Consider the following 15,387-nt stretch of genomic DNA (forward strand, 5'->3'; position numbering starts at 1 on the left):
ATGTTATTTCCCATGTCCACAACTCCCTCCAAGGTAAATACTTGAGAATTTAACATCACGTTTATCCAAATGGACAGAAAACATTATACAATAGCAGATGGATTGGTTTGAATGCGAAAAGCAGCCAGCAACCACTATTCATGAGGACTACATACAGGTATCAATTTTACAGCCTAGACCAAAGCATACCAGTATTTCTGTTATGAAATTGCCTTGATTTCTTTTCTTTCCTTTTTTTTTTTTTTTTTTTTTTTTTGAGACAGCGTCTCGTTCTGTAGCCCAGGCTAGATAGAGTGCAGTGGTGCAATCTTGGATCACTGCAACCTCTATCTCCCGGATTCAAGTGATTCTTCTGCTTCAGAATCCTGAGTAGCTGGGATTACAGGTGAGTGCCACCACACCCCACTAATCTTTGTATTTTTAGTACAGATGGAGTTTCACCATGTTGACCAAGTTGGTCTCGAACTTCTGACCTCGGGCAATACACCTACCTTGGCCTCCCAAACTGCTGGGATTACAGGCCTGAGCCACCGGTACCTGGCCGCCTTGATTTATTAAACCCCCAAGGACTGACTGTTAAGTAAGAATTTTGTACCTTCACATAAGTAGAATAAACCATTTGTTTTAGATGATGGAACTGTGCCTGGAGAAGCAGCAGCAGCCTTTGCTCAAACTATAGAGCTAGCAGAATTAAGGGTTTATTAATGCACAAGTATTTCACAAAACTAAGTCTGCTTATAAGACGTGTGGATTGAACTGACTGAAACATCTAGAAGACATCTCATGCAGAGCACACATTATGGAGATTTTGCAACATTGAATGGGAAAGGAAAGCATTAGAAATGTAAAACAAGAAAAGTTGTGGGTTTCAGAAAGTATAGTTCCCACGAAAGGACTGCCCGGCAGTACTTAAAAAACAAACACTTTGTGGTGTTTAACATTTTCCTTCTGTTGTCAATACGCCTTATATTTGCCTATTGACAGAGTCGTCTGCCTCACAATACAAGCTCTAAAATCTAAGAACTATTTCTATAGAGCTTGGCAAGGAGCCACGTTGACATGGATATTTAATAAATGCCTTTTGATCAAAAGGAAAAGAGAAATGGAGGAAAATGGGGGTGAAGAAAACTACATAAGAAAAAGAAAAGCAAAAAAATGATTGACTTACTTATTTGTAAAATTACGGGAATGACAACTATACTATATTTTCTATTCTATGAACTAATATTCAAATAATCTAAAGTGTTACATTTTTAAAGTGTGTATAAACAACTGACATAAGTAATGACTAGGTTGTAAAAAATCATTTTTCATCTACCTAAGACCTAAGAACTATGCTGACTCAAATTTAATAACTCAGGAAAATCTTGATGCTGCCGGCAGGTGCTTCCTCCATTTGACCCTGAGAGTATCGTGGTGGTTTTATGCACCGGAATACGCCTTTGTCAGCCTCCTCAGGTTAGATAATACTATATCAATTTTGGCTCAGAGACAAGCTTGCCATATCATATTTAGCTGCCAATATAGATGACCTGAACTCTAGTTTTTGTCAGGGCACATAATTTCAAACTTGCTACTGCCTAGTGTCAAAAGTTGGGTTAAGAGAAAATAGCATTTAGGAATGATTGCCTGAAGATGATATAGTCTATTTCTCTAGATACCATAATTCCTATGCCTTTATTTAGCTCATCAAATATTTATATAGATGAGGACTATTGTATTGGTTCCCCACAGGACTAGTTTTATTAAATTGTGATTTAGTATAATTCCATTAGCCTTACATTATAAGAAACAGCACTATACAATTCAAAGCTGTTTTTACCAGTAGATGTGAATGAGAATTTCGTTTGTTAGGTTTCAGTGTTCTCCTTGGAAGCAAATTGGAAAACACCAGTTTGCTGTCTACAGAATCTATGACTCATGTGCTTATCCTATTTTCTCTTCTACTTTTCTACCACAGTATAAGGTTACAGTCAAACTGTGACTCAAATTTTTGTGTTCTAGCCTCATTTCTAAATTTATTTATACCTCTATCCTAGCCACTTCCTTATAATACATATTTCTAATTTACTATTTTGGTGAATTTTATGCATCTTGTGAACTTTCCTAATCTTCTCTGGAATAATAACATACATAAATAAATAAGTAATTTTACCAAGACTATTCTATATTCTTTGAATACACCATATTCCTTCTGCTCAAATATTGGCCAAAGATTCTAATATACTGAGAAGGCTACTATCATGAAATATGAGCATCATGCTTTCAGCTTACAGCTGACAGCGAACTCTCTCATCTTTTCAAAATGTTTTTTTCTTTCCCATTATCTTCTATTTTAAAAGAAGAGGTGCCTTACTCCTTTCTAATAAAGGTTAATCTCTATTTTTCTCCCATTACACGTCCATCATCATTCCCTTTCTCTTCCCAGAAACTCTACTGAGACCTCTTCTGTCTGTATTACAATATGTTCAGGTTTCCTTTACATTAATGGCAAAAACCACAATTAATTTTGCACCAATCTACTACAAAAACAGAAACAAAAATATTCCTTATCAGGCTTGTCCCATATATTTTCCTCTTGCTTTTGGTTATAATCTCAAACAATCATCCATATCCTGTAAATCTACTTCCTACTACCAACTTATTCTTTAATCATTTACTCAGTAGCTCCAAAGTGAACACTGAAACTTTCATGGGAATCTCTTGTAACTTTCTGATGATTTATCAAGCATAATGACTTGTTCTCTGTATTCTTTGTATTTGACATTTTATGTGGCCATTTATTTTCTCTTACTATGAAAAATCTATATCTTTTTCACTTTGTAATTGTGTCTTTTTAAAAAAGAAAAACTGGTGCTTTCTTTCTCTCTTCTCATTCTTATTTAATGGTCCTTCTTTACTCCTCACTAAATAACAACGATAAATTTAGTAATATTTATTGAGCACCTACTTTCAGTCAGACACTGAACTAAATGTTTTTTTTATTTAACTAGAAGGTATCTTTTTTTTTCTTCAATTTTTATTTTAAGTTCTGAGATATGTGTGCAGGATGTGCATTTGTTACATAGGTCAACATGTGCCATGGTAGTTTGCTGCACAGATCATCTCATTACAGAATATCCTATCGCAGAATAGCCAAGCATCCATTAGTTATTCTTCCTGATGCTCTTCCTCCCCTGACTTTAACCCCTCCAGCAGACCCCAGGGGGTGTTTTTCCCTCCTGTGTGTCCATGTGTTCTCATCAATAAGTTCCTACTTATAAGTGAGAATATGCGGTGCTTGGTTTTCTGTTCCGGTGTTAGTTTGCTGAGGATAATGGCTTTCAACCCCATCCATGTCCCTCCCAAAAATATGATCTCATTCCTTTTTATAGCTGTATAGTATTCCATGGTATATATGTACCATTTTTTAAATCCAGTCTATTACTGATGGGCATTTAGGTTGATTCCATGTCCTTGCTATTGCAAATAGTGCCACAGTGAACATATATGTGGATGTAACATTATAATAAGATGATTTATATTCTTTTGGGTATATACCCATTAATGGGATTGCTGGGTCAAATAGTATTTCTGCCTCTGGGTCTTTGAGGAATTGCCACACTGTCTTTCACAATGGTGGAAATAATTTACATTCCCATAAACAATGTAAAAGCATTCCTTTTTTCTCTGCAACCTTGTCAGCATCTATTATTTTTTGACTTTTTAATAATAGCCAATCTGACTGGCATTAGGTGGTATCTCATTGTGGCTCTGATTTGCATTTTTCTAATAATCAGTGATGTTGAGTTTTTAAAAATATGTTTGTGGCCAAATGTATATCTTCCTTTGAGAAGTGTCCATGTCCTTTGCCCACTTTTTAATGGGGTTATTTTTTACTTATAAATTTGTTTATATTCCTTGTAGACTCTGGATGTTAGACCTCTGTCAGATGGATAGATTGATAAAAATTTCTCCCATTTTTGTAGGCTGTGTGTTCACTCTGATGATAGTTTCTTTTGCTGTGCAGAAGCTCTTCAGTTTAATTAGATCCAATCTGTCAATTTGCTTTTGTTGCTATTGCTTTTGACATTTTTGTCATGACATCTTTGCTTCTGTCTATGTCCAGATTTGTATTGCCTAGATTTTCTTCCAGAGTTTTTATAGTTTTGGGTTTTATATTTAAGTCTTTAATCCATTTTAATTATTTATATTTATATTACGTAAGGAAGAGGTCCAGTTTCAATTTTCTGCCTGTGGTTAGTCAATTCACCCAGCACGATTTATTAAAATAGGGAATTCTTTTCCTATTGATTCTTTTTGTCAGGTTGTCAAAGATCAGATGATTGTAGGTGTGCAGTCTTATTTCTAAATTTTCTATTCTGTTCCATTGGTCTGTTTGTTTTTGTACCAGTAGCATGCTGTATTGGTTACTATAGCTTTGTAGGATAGTTTGAAGTCAGGTAGTGTGATGCCTCCATTTTTGTTCTTTTTGCTTAGAATTGTCTTGGCTATTAGGGCTCTTTTTTGGGTTCCATATGAATTTTAAAGTAGTTTTTTCTAATTATGTGAAGAATGTCCGTGGTAGTTTTATAGGAATAGCATTGAATCTATAAATCACTTTGGCCAGTATGACCATCTTCATGATATTGATTCTTCCTATCCATGAACATGTAATTTTTTTCCTTTTGTGTCCTCTCTGATTTCTTTGAGCAGTGGTGTGTAGTTCTCCCTGATGATGTCCTTCACTTTCCTTATTATCGGTATTTTATTCTTTTTTGTAGCAATTGTAAATGAGAGTTCATTCATGATTTCATTCTCTGCTTGCCTGTTGTTGGTGTACAGGAATGCTAGCGATCTTTGCACATTGATTTTCTATCCTGAGACTTTGCCTAAGTTGCTTATCAGCTTAAGCTTTTGTGCTGAGTTGATGAGGTTTTCTAGATATAGGATCATGTCATCTACAGACACAGTTTAACTTCCTCTCTTCCTATTTAAGTACCTTTTATTTCTTCCTCTTGCCTGATTGATGTGGCCAGAACTTCCAATACTATGTTGAATAGGAGTAATGAGAAAGGGCATCTTTGTCTTGTGACAGTTTTCAAAAGGAATGCCTCTAGCTTTTGCTCATTCAGTGTGATATTGGCTGTCAGTTTTTCATACATAGCTCTTATTATTTTGAAGTATTTCCATTCAATACCTAGTTTATTGAAATATTTTAACATGAAAGCATGCTGAATTTTATTGAAGGCCTTTTCTGCATCTATTGATATTATCACATGGTCTTTGTCTTTAGTTCTCTTATGTTATGAATCACATTTATTGATTTGCATATGTTGAACCAACCTTGCATCCTGGGGATAAAGCCAACTTGACTGTGGTGGATAAGCTTTCTGATGTGCTGCTGGATTGTTTGCCAGTATTTTATCAAAGATTTTCACATCAAGTTTCATCAAGGATAATGGCCTGAAGTTTTCTTTTTTTTTGTTTTATCTCTATCAGGGTGATGCTGGCCTCATAGAATGAGTTAAGGAGGAGTCCTTCCTTTTCCATTTTTTGGAATAGTTTAAGTAGAACTGGTACCAGCTCTCCTTCATACCTCTGGTAGAATTCAGCTGTTACTTCATCTGGTCTTGCGCCTTTTTTGTTGGTATGTTATTTATTACTGCCTCAATTTTAGAATTCATTATTGGTCTATTCAGGGATTCAGTTTTTCCTGGTTCAATCTTGGGAGGGTGTATATGTCCAGGAATTTATCCATTTCTTCTTGATATTCTAGTTTATGTGCATAGTGGTATTTATAGTATTCTCTGATAGTTATTTGTATTTCTGTGGGATCAGTGGTGATATCCCCATTATCATTTCTGATTCTGTTTTATTCTTCTCTCTTTTTTTATTAGTCTACCTAGCAGTATGTATGTATGTGTGTGTGTGTATATATATACACACACATATATATACATACATATATATATACATACATACATACATATATATATTTTTTTTCCCAAAAAACTGGCTCCTGGATTCATCGATATTTTGAAAGGTTTGTGTCTCTATCTCTTTCAGTTCAGCTCTTACCTTGGTTATTTCTTGTCTTCTGCTAGGTTTGAGGTTCGTGTGCCCTTGATTCTCTAGTTCTTTTAGTTGTGATGTTAGGTTGTTAACCTGAGATCTTTCTAGATTTTTGATGTTGGCATTTAGTGCCATAATTTTTTTCTTTTAACATTGCTCTAGCAGAGTCACAGAGATTCTGGTATATTGTCTCTTTGTTCCTATTAGTTTCAAAGAACTTCTTGATTTCTGCCTTAATTTTATTATTTAACCAAGAGTCAGTCAAGAGCAGATTAGTTCAATTTCCATGTAGTGTGGTTTCAGGTGAACTTCTTAATCTTGAGTTCTAATTTGATTGTGCTGTGGTCCGAGAGACTGTTATGATTTAAGTTATTTTGTAGTTGCTGAGGAGTGTTTTAATTCTGATTACATGACCAATTTTAGAGTAAGTGCCATGCAGTGATGAGAAGAATGCATATTTTGTTGTTTTGGGGTGGAGAGTTCTGTAGATATCTATCAGGTCCACTTGATCCAGAACTGAGTTCAGGTCCTACATATTTTTGTTAATTTTCTGTCTTGATGATCTGTCTAATATTGTAAGTGGGGTGTTAAAGTCTCCCACTATTATTGTGTGGGAGTTGAAGTCTCTTTGTGGGTCTCTAAGAATTTGCTTTATGAATCTAGGTGTTCTTGCATTGCAGCAATACAGGAACACCTACATTTTTATATATATATATATATATATATATATATATGTTAGCTCTTTTTGTTTTATTAAACCCTTTACCATTATGTAATGCCCTTCTTTGTCTTTTTTTAAAAAATATATTTGTTGGTTTAAAGCCTATTTTTTCAGAAACTAGGAGTGCAACCCTTGCTTTTTTACTGCTTTCTATTTGGTTGGTAAATTTTCTTCCATTCTGTTATTTTGAGCCTATCTATGTCTTTGCGTGGAGATGGGTCTCTTGCAGACAGCATACAGATGGGTCTTAGCTCTTTATCCAGCTTGCCATTCTGTGTCTTTTAACTGGGGCATTTAGCCCATTTACGTTTAAGGTTAGTATTACTATATTTGAATTTGATCTTATCATCATGATGCTAGCTGGTTATTTTGTAGACCTACTTGTTTATATGATTTCTTCATAGTGTCACTGGTCTGTGTACTTCTGTGTGTATTTGTTAGTGACTGGTAATTTTTCCTTTCCATATTTAGTGCTTCCTTCAGCAACTCTTGCAAGGCAGGCTTGATGATGGCGAATTCACACAGGATTTGTTGTCTGAAAAGGATCTTATTTCTCCTTCATTTATGAAGTTTTTTTGGCTAGATATGAAATTCTGAGTTTGAAATTCTTTTCTTTAACAATGTTGAGTATTTGCCCCATTTTCTTCTGGCTTTTAGGGTTTCCACTGAAAGATCTTCTGTTAGTCTGATGACATTCCCTTTCTAGGTGACCTGGACTTTCTGCCTTGCTGCCCTTAACATTTTTTCTTTCATTTCAACCTTGGAGAATTTTAAAATTATGTGTTTTGGGGTTGATCTTCCCATGGAATATCTTACTGACGTTCTCTGCAGTTTCTGAATTTGAATGCTGACCTGTCTTTCTAGGTTGAGGAAGTTCTCCTGGGTGATATCCTGAAGTACGTTTTACAACCTGGTTTCATTCTCCCTATTTCTTGCAGGTACCCCCAGTCAGTTGTAGGTTAAGTCTCTTTACATAATCTCGTATTTCTCAGAGATTTTGTTCATTACTTTTCATTTGTTTACTCGTCTGCTGTCTTATTTTAGAAAGATACTGTTCAATCTGAGATTATTTCTTCCACTTGGCCTATCCTGCTATTGACACTTTTGATTGCATTGTGAAGTTCCCTTATTGTGTTTTTCAGCTCCATCAGGTTGATTATGTTCCTCTCTAAACTGGCTATTCTGGCTGTCAGCTTCTGTATTTTTTCATCATGATTCTTAGCTTCTTTGCATTGGGTTAGAACATGCTGCTTGCTGCTTTAACTCAGCAAATTTTGTTATTACCCACCTTCTGAAGCCTACTTCTGTCAATTCAGCCATCTCAGCCTCAGCCCAGTTATGCGACCTTGCTGGAGAGGTGTTGCAGTCATTTGGAGAAGAAGAGTCACTCTGACTTTTTGAGTTTTCATTGTTTTTGCGTTCTTTCTCATCTTTGTGGGCCTTTCTACCTACAATCTTTGAGACTTCTGACCTTTAAATAGGGTTTTTGTGGAGTCTTTTTTGTATGTTGTTATTGGGTGTTTGTTTTAACAGTCAGGTCACACATCCTTGGCGCTGCTATGTTTGCTGGGGGTCTGCTCCAGACACTAGTTGCCTCCGTTTTTCCCTCACCTGGAGGAATCACCAGTGAAAGCTGTAAAACTGCAAAGATGGCAGCCTGATCCTTCCTCTGCAAGCTCTGTCCAGAGGGTTACTGACCTGTTCCTGGCCCAAAAACCCCTGTAGGTGGCTGGAGACCCTTGTTGGGAGGTCACACTCAGTCAGGAGGAACAGGATGAAGGACTCACTCAAAGAATCAGTCTGGCTGCTTTTTGTTAGAGCAGATGTGCCACATTAGGAGACCCTTCCTCATCTGGACTGCTTGGCTTCTCCAAAGCCAGCAGGCTGGAATAGGTGATTCAACTGAATGACAGAGATGGTGGCTGCTCCTCTCCCCAGAAGCTTGGTCCCAGGAAGAGATCAGAGCTCTGTCTGTATAACCCTAGCTGTAGTGGCTGAAGCCCCCACAGGGAGGTTCTGCCTAGTAAGGAGGAATGGATTGGGGTCCCACTTAAAGAAGCAGTCTTACTACAATTTGGCAAAGCAACTGTGCTACACTGTGGGAGACCCTCCCTTGTCCAGAGCATTTGGACGTTCCAAAGCTGGCAGGCAGGAACATTTGAGTCAATTGAACTACAGAGATGGTGACCATCTATCCCCCTGGGAACTCGGTCCCATTTCAGACAAACTCCAGCCTGTTGTCTTCAACTGGCTGGAATTGCAAGCCAGTGAGTTTTAACTTGTGAGGTGAGGTGGAAGTGGAGCCAGCAAAATGATGCTGCTTGGCTCCCTAGATTCAACCCCCTTCCTAGGAGTCTGCATGGATGGATGTCCCACTTTGCCAGGGATCCTGGGGCCACAGAATGTAAAATTCTTGGGTCTCTGTGTGTGCTTGAGTGCCTGCTCTGCCAAGACTCCACAGAGCTCTGTGTATCAGACCCAAAGCCCTTAATGCATAGGTTCATGAGGGGGTCTCCTGGTCCATGGGTTCTAAAGATCTGTGGGAGAAGCATGGTTTCCCCAGTGGGTTTGCATTCACCACTTCCCTTGACTGAGGCTGGGGGTTCCTTTGGCACCATGCCGTCCTGGGTGGGCTTTCACCCCATGCTGCTATTCTTCATTCTCTAGGGGTCAAGTTGTTTGCCTAACAAATCCCAATATGAGATCCTGTATATTTCAGTTGAAGGTGTAGTATTAACTTCCCCCTTTTATTCATCTCCATAAGTACTGCAGACTACAGCTACTTCTAATTGCCCATCTTGGCTCCTCTTTTCCTAAATGCTTTATATGCTGATATGGTTTGAATTTCTGTCCCTCCTCAAATCTCATGTCAAATTGTGATCCCCAGTTTTGGAGGAGGGGCTTGGTAGCAGGTGACTGGATCATGGGGGTAAATTTGCCCTTAAGTGAGTTCTCAAAAGATCTGGTTGTTTAAATGTGTGTAGCACCTCCTCCTTCACTCTCTCTTTCTCCTGATCCTGCCATGTAGGATGTGCCTGCTTCCCCTTTGCCTTCTGCCATGATTTTAAGTTTCCTGAGGCCTCCCCATCCATGCCTTCTGTACAGCCTGCAGAACTATGTCAGTTAAACCTCTTTTCTTTATAAATTACCCAGTGTTGGGTAGTTCTTTATAGCAATGCAAGAATGGACTAATACATATGCATTATTGCATTTAACCTCATATAAACCCTATGAGAAACTTGCTGTTAATATTTTTATATTATAGATGGAAAGTTTGAAACTCTGGTTAATTAATGTGGCTAAGGTTGCACATGTATTGTCTGACAGAGGTTGGATTTAAGCTGTTTAAATTCAAAAGCATATATTTGGTAGTCGTTTTTTATTTTAATTTTTTCAATTTTGTGGCTACATAATAGATGTATATATCTATGGGTTACATGTGATATTTTGATACAGGCATACAAAGTGTAATGATCAAATCTGAGTAATTGGAAAATACATTACTTCAAACATTTATTATTTCTTTGTGTTGGGAACTTTCCAAACCTGCTCTTCTGGTAATTTTAAAATATGTAATAAACTATTGTTATCTATAGCTGCCCTATTGTGATACTAAACACTAGATTTTATTCCTTCTAACTGTATTTTTTCTAACCATTTACCAGCCCCTCTTTATCTCCCCCTCCCCTCTACCCTCTCCAGCTTCTGTCTCCATGAAATCAGTTTTTTTTAGCTCCCACATATGAATGAGAACATTGACCTTAATTATTACTATATATGGCCAATTCATCATGTTTTATATTTTTTCTTCAACATTTTCCCTTTGTTGTTAACTTCTCTCTTCCTTTTATCTATCTAGTATCCTTTGTATTCAAATGCCCATGTCAATTCTGGCCGTCCGCATAAAAGAAGTAAGTTAAAATGTATTGACTGTCCACACACTTTGCTCTCATTTTCATAGAAAATATCAGTCACTTATTTATTGCTTCATGTATATAAGGCACTGTTCCAAGCATCTTCCACATAATATCTTCAGTAGCTCTCTATAAAATTCTTGAAAATAGATCTCATAGTACTGGATTTCCATTCAAACATGTCAACAATATTCTGGGCAATATTTGCTAATTCTTCTTATGCCTGATTTGCTTCATTACTGTAGGTCTCCTGAGTGGGAGCATTTGAATTTGCCACCCTGACTTATCCAGTAAGTACTCTCATTTGCTCTCTTTTCCACTTCATTTCTTCTGCCTGAATTCATCTGTCTCAAGCAGCTTTGTTTTTTGATGATTTATCAGTTAAGATGTTTTCAAGTGCAATTTTAAAAAGTCAAGTTTAAAATAAGAATGTATTTACTTACATTTCTGAAAATCCAAAAGGAGGGTAGGCTTAAATATTTTTTTATCCTTTGGCTCTAATTCTTTTTGATTTTGGAGGCTCTGCCTTCTGAATTGTCAGCTTTGGTCTTAAGCTGGCTTCAAAAATAGCCACAGGCATCAATCAGCCACAAGTGCCTTCTTCTTCATTCATATCCAGGGACCAGGCTGTTCCTTCCTCTTACTGCTGAACTATATCCTGAGTTACGGTGATGTTAAAACACCCTGATATTCTTGGGCACAGCACTTACTGGCTGACTTGGATCTGGGTTCCTTAAAGCAATTACCACAGCAAGAGGGTTAAATTTACTCTGATATTTTCACAATCAGGCTCACTATAGATACCCTGATGGGGGTGATCTAAAAATCACTGCGCAGTGTGTAAGGGTATAATGTAATATATGACACTATTTTCATTACCTTCTTGCATGGGAGAAACCTCATCTTTTACACTTTTGGAACTTGCAATCAGGTAGCACAACATCTTAAATATGGTAGGTATTCAGCATATTATTTGTGAGGAAACACTGAGCAGCTTCACAACTTGTGAAGCAAAGAATTGTAAAGTTAATTGGTTAAGAGTACTACCAAATCAAGCACAATTTTAGATATAGACAGTATATATTTGAAACTTATATGTCAATTGTAAATGTATTATTTTTTAAATAAAACACATCTCTACAGCATTAAAGAGGTACACATTTGAATTGCCAAGGGAGGTTATTACTTTCACTACCCATTCAGAATTTTATAAACAAAAGACGTTATTTTCTACATTATTTTTCAAAGTGGCATTAAAAATTGTACAAATAAAATATTAATTTTCAGATAATGTTGAAAATGATTTCTATTAATCACAGAGTTTACATTTTTACATTTTTCAAATGTTATATTGTTTAGATATATTTGGCATAGTGCCAAACATTTATCCAACTGTAAAATCTATTCTCTTGGCAATAGTCTGAGGGCAATAACGAGTTATTGAATTAAGTGGAATAATTCCACTTAGAAGTGAATTCTTCCTGTTTCTTGACAACAAAACTAAACTTAAAAAATTGTCTATAGTACCCATATCAAAAGTTTATAAAGAAATTCATAGAAGAAAAAATTATACTGAAGATGATGTGTTCATTTTTATGCTCTACAGTACAATAAAATCTTTTAAGAAATATTTTCTAAAGGATTGGGTATTTGAGAACTACATATAAAAATAATTTCTTGGGATATCCATGGATGTTTTATTCAAAAGGATTATGCTGTTGTACAATTCTTCAGCTAAAATGGATATCTAAACCTTACCATCCAAATGTACACCTGATAAATATGCAGTTATAAAAAACTTTCTTCTTTAAAGTGCTAGCCTGTGTAATTTAATGCCAGGCTCAAAGGAGAAAACATAAAGTAGCTTTTACCTGAATCTCTGAAGTGATGCCTGTCACAGCTACCACACAACAACCTTGCGTGCATGCTAAACAGGTTGTAGTGATGATATTCCTTTGGCAATGGCAGATCTCAAATGAGCCACACCTGAATCTTTTCTATGCTATGAGTTTTAAAAGACACTGCTTAATCACTCATTAAAAAAGTCAAAATGTAAACTCCTAAAGTTAATTTTATTTGTAGAAAATGAGAAAAGTTTACAGAGTATAAAGCCACTTGACTTAGGCTCTTTAAGAATTGACCAATAAAAAATTTCGCAGGAGGTAATTGGAGAGACACATTCCAAGTAGAGAATAGCATTCAAAGAATGTTAGGCCATTTCCCTTACATAGATTAGACACTCTTTAGGATTAAAAAAAAATGTGTGTCAACATGTCCATAGTCTCCTGATAGCTGAAGATCCTTCGGATGGTAGACAGGGTTGAATGTGTTAAACTATTTTTACAGTAACACCAAGATACTGTTTTTTTACTGTTTTAGCATTTGCACTGATGGTGTAAAACTAATGATAAGTAAAATTTCTGGTGCCTTAGAATGAGCCAAAGCAGTAGCACCAAACTGTATGAGTACACAAATGATCAATGATCTAAATAACAAATAATAATATTAACAATAATAATCATCATGAGGAAATGAGGCAGTTATCTGGAGACTGACGATTATCTCTATTTCTCACTCATGGCTGGAATTTATCTTGTAATTCTCTAGCTACACTGACAATCTGCTATATAACGCCTTTACAATAGAGTGAACTATTATGACATTCTCTAAGTCTGATTTCGGAAGAAACCAACTAATTGACTTGCTCATTACAATTACTCCTAAGGTTATATCCTTTCACATCAGGCTACCTTATATGTTGTTCTTGCAACAGGTACACATCTCTGGACCTTTACATAATGGCCATAGAGTATAAGGAGTAGCCTCCTGCTTTTAAACTAGTAGGAGAAATTGGTTGGGGCATGTACCGTAAGTAACATATATCCTTTACCTTCAGCACAAACATGTGACAGATTTGAGGGGCCGTATTTAGTTCCATAAGCTTGGAGCATGAGGTAGAGACAAGCAGAAAGTGATGATAATGAGGTTATGAGATTTGAGAGATCTTCTCTGCCATCCATGCTAAGGAGTTTTAAATTTATCCTTTAGGTGTTGAAACACCAGTTATGAAACTCTACTAATGTGTTTTATGAGTGTTGCTTCCTGGTGAAAACCTAGTTATTTCAATGAACACTCTTTAGCATCTTATTTGTCTTTGTAGCCCCCAATAAGAAATTGCCCATACCAGGCTTATTGTTAATGAATACATGTATGAATTAAAGGTAGACTTATATAGTAAGTACTCAACACAAAGGGACTCTGCAGAGGTGAATGAGTTGATAAACTTTAGATGAGGCAATTATCCTGGATTATCAAAGTGAACCTAATCAAATCTCATGGATCTTAAAAGCAGAGAAACATTCCCTGCTACCATCAGAAGGAGATGGAGAGTCAGAGAAAGACAATGATGTTGGCTTTGAAGACAGAGGGAAGGGATCCAGAAGAGAGGAATATGGATGGCCTCTAAAAGCGAGGAAAGGCAAGGAAACAGATTCTCCCCTGGAGCCTGCAGAAGGAATGTAGCCCTTACTACACTTTTATTTTATTCCAGTGAAATCTTTGTCATATTTCTGGCCTATAAAAATGAGTAATAAATTTACTTTGCTTTAAAGCCATCAAGTTTGTGGCAATTTGTTACGGCAGCAATAGAAAGCTAATACTGACAATCATACTCATATAAATGAGGTGGTAGAAAGTCTGGGAAATAGGGCCTAGGGAATGAAGTTTGAACAAAAATAGGTATGAGAACTTTTTCATTCTCATTATGGAATAACATTTGTGTGGAAGAGTGATACATTTTCATTGTGCTCTAACATTTATTTTAATGGCAAAATAGGTTTTGCAGAGTAATGACTTCAGAGACATTTCTTTCTACAATTATCTGCACTCTGTTTTCAGAATGAAATCAGTGTACCTACAGACTGCCAGTTAATGACAAGCATGGTTTACATATTTCAGTGAAGAAATGGCTTTCTCAACAAGCATTCTAACACATGCAGTTTCTTCTTAAAATATTCATATTCTCAGGATTACAAGCCAATAGTCCTTGCGGTTATTAAAAGCAAACTTTAGAATTATAGAAAAGTTCTTTATATAGAAGATTAAATTTAGAATAAGTGAACTTTAACTTCTGTTTTATGGAAACACACAAATATATCTAGCCTTCTTCCTTTTCTTTTTATTATATTAAAAAAGTTAAATGCAAACTCACTGCTTTACATTTCTTAAAGCAAAATTTCTATGAGAAATTTTTCCAGGTGTGTTCTAGTTTTGATAAAATTTGTAGTATCCTTTAGTTTCAACAATAATTTAACAAATATATAAATATATTCTGTGAATATATATACACATATAAACATGCTAAAAGTTATTAAAACTGGAGAAAATGATGTTTAAGCATATCTTTTAACATCATAAGTACCACTACTAGTAACACTAATAGAAAAAATAATAAACTACATATCATGCATATATGTATTGGTATGAAAGAAAAATTGTAAAAATTCTAATCTCAAACAAGATAAAAACAAAGAAAAAGTAATAAAACAGGATGTACAGAAACCATATAGCAAGAGATAGAGAACAAAATAAATATCCAGGAATCTTTAAAATAAAAATTCATAAACATAATGAAAATTATCAATACAGGATATTCATTTCAAGAGTAAGCATACATGTGAAAAAAAATTATTCATTAAA

This window comes from Aotus nancymaae, unplaced genomic scaffold (assembly GCF_030222135.1).
Source record: "Aotus nancymaae isolate 86718 unplaced genomic scaffold, 86718_ANA_hifiasm-v0.15.2.pri h1tg000009l, whole genome shotgun sequence".
Taxonomy (NCBI): domain Eukaryota; kingdom Metazoa; phylum Chordata; class Mammalia; order Primates; family Aotidae; genus Aotus; species Aotus nancymaae.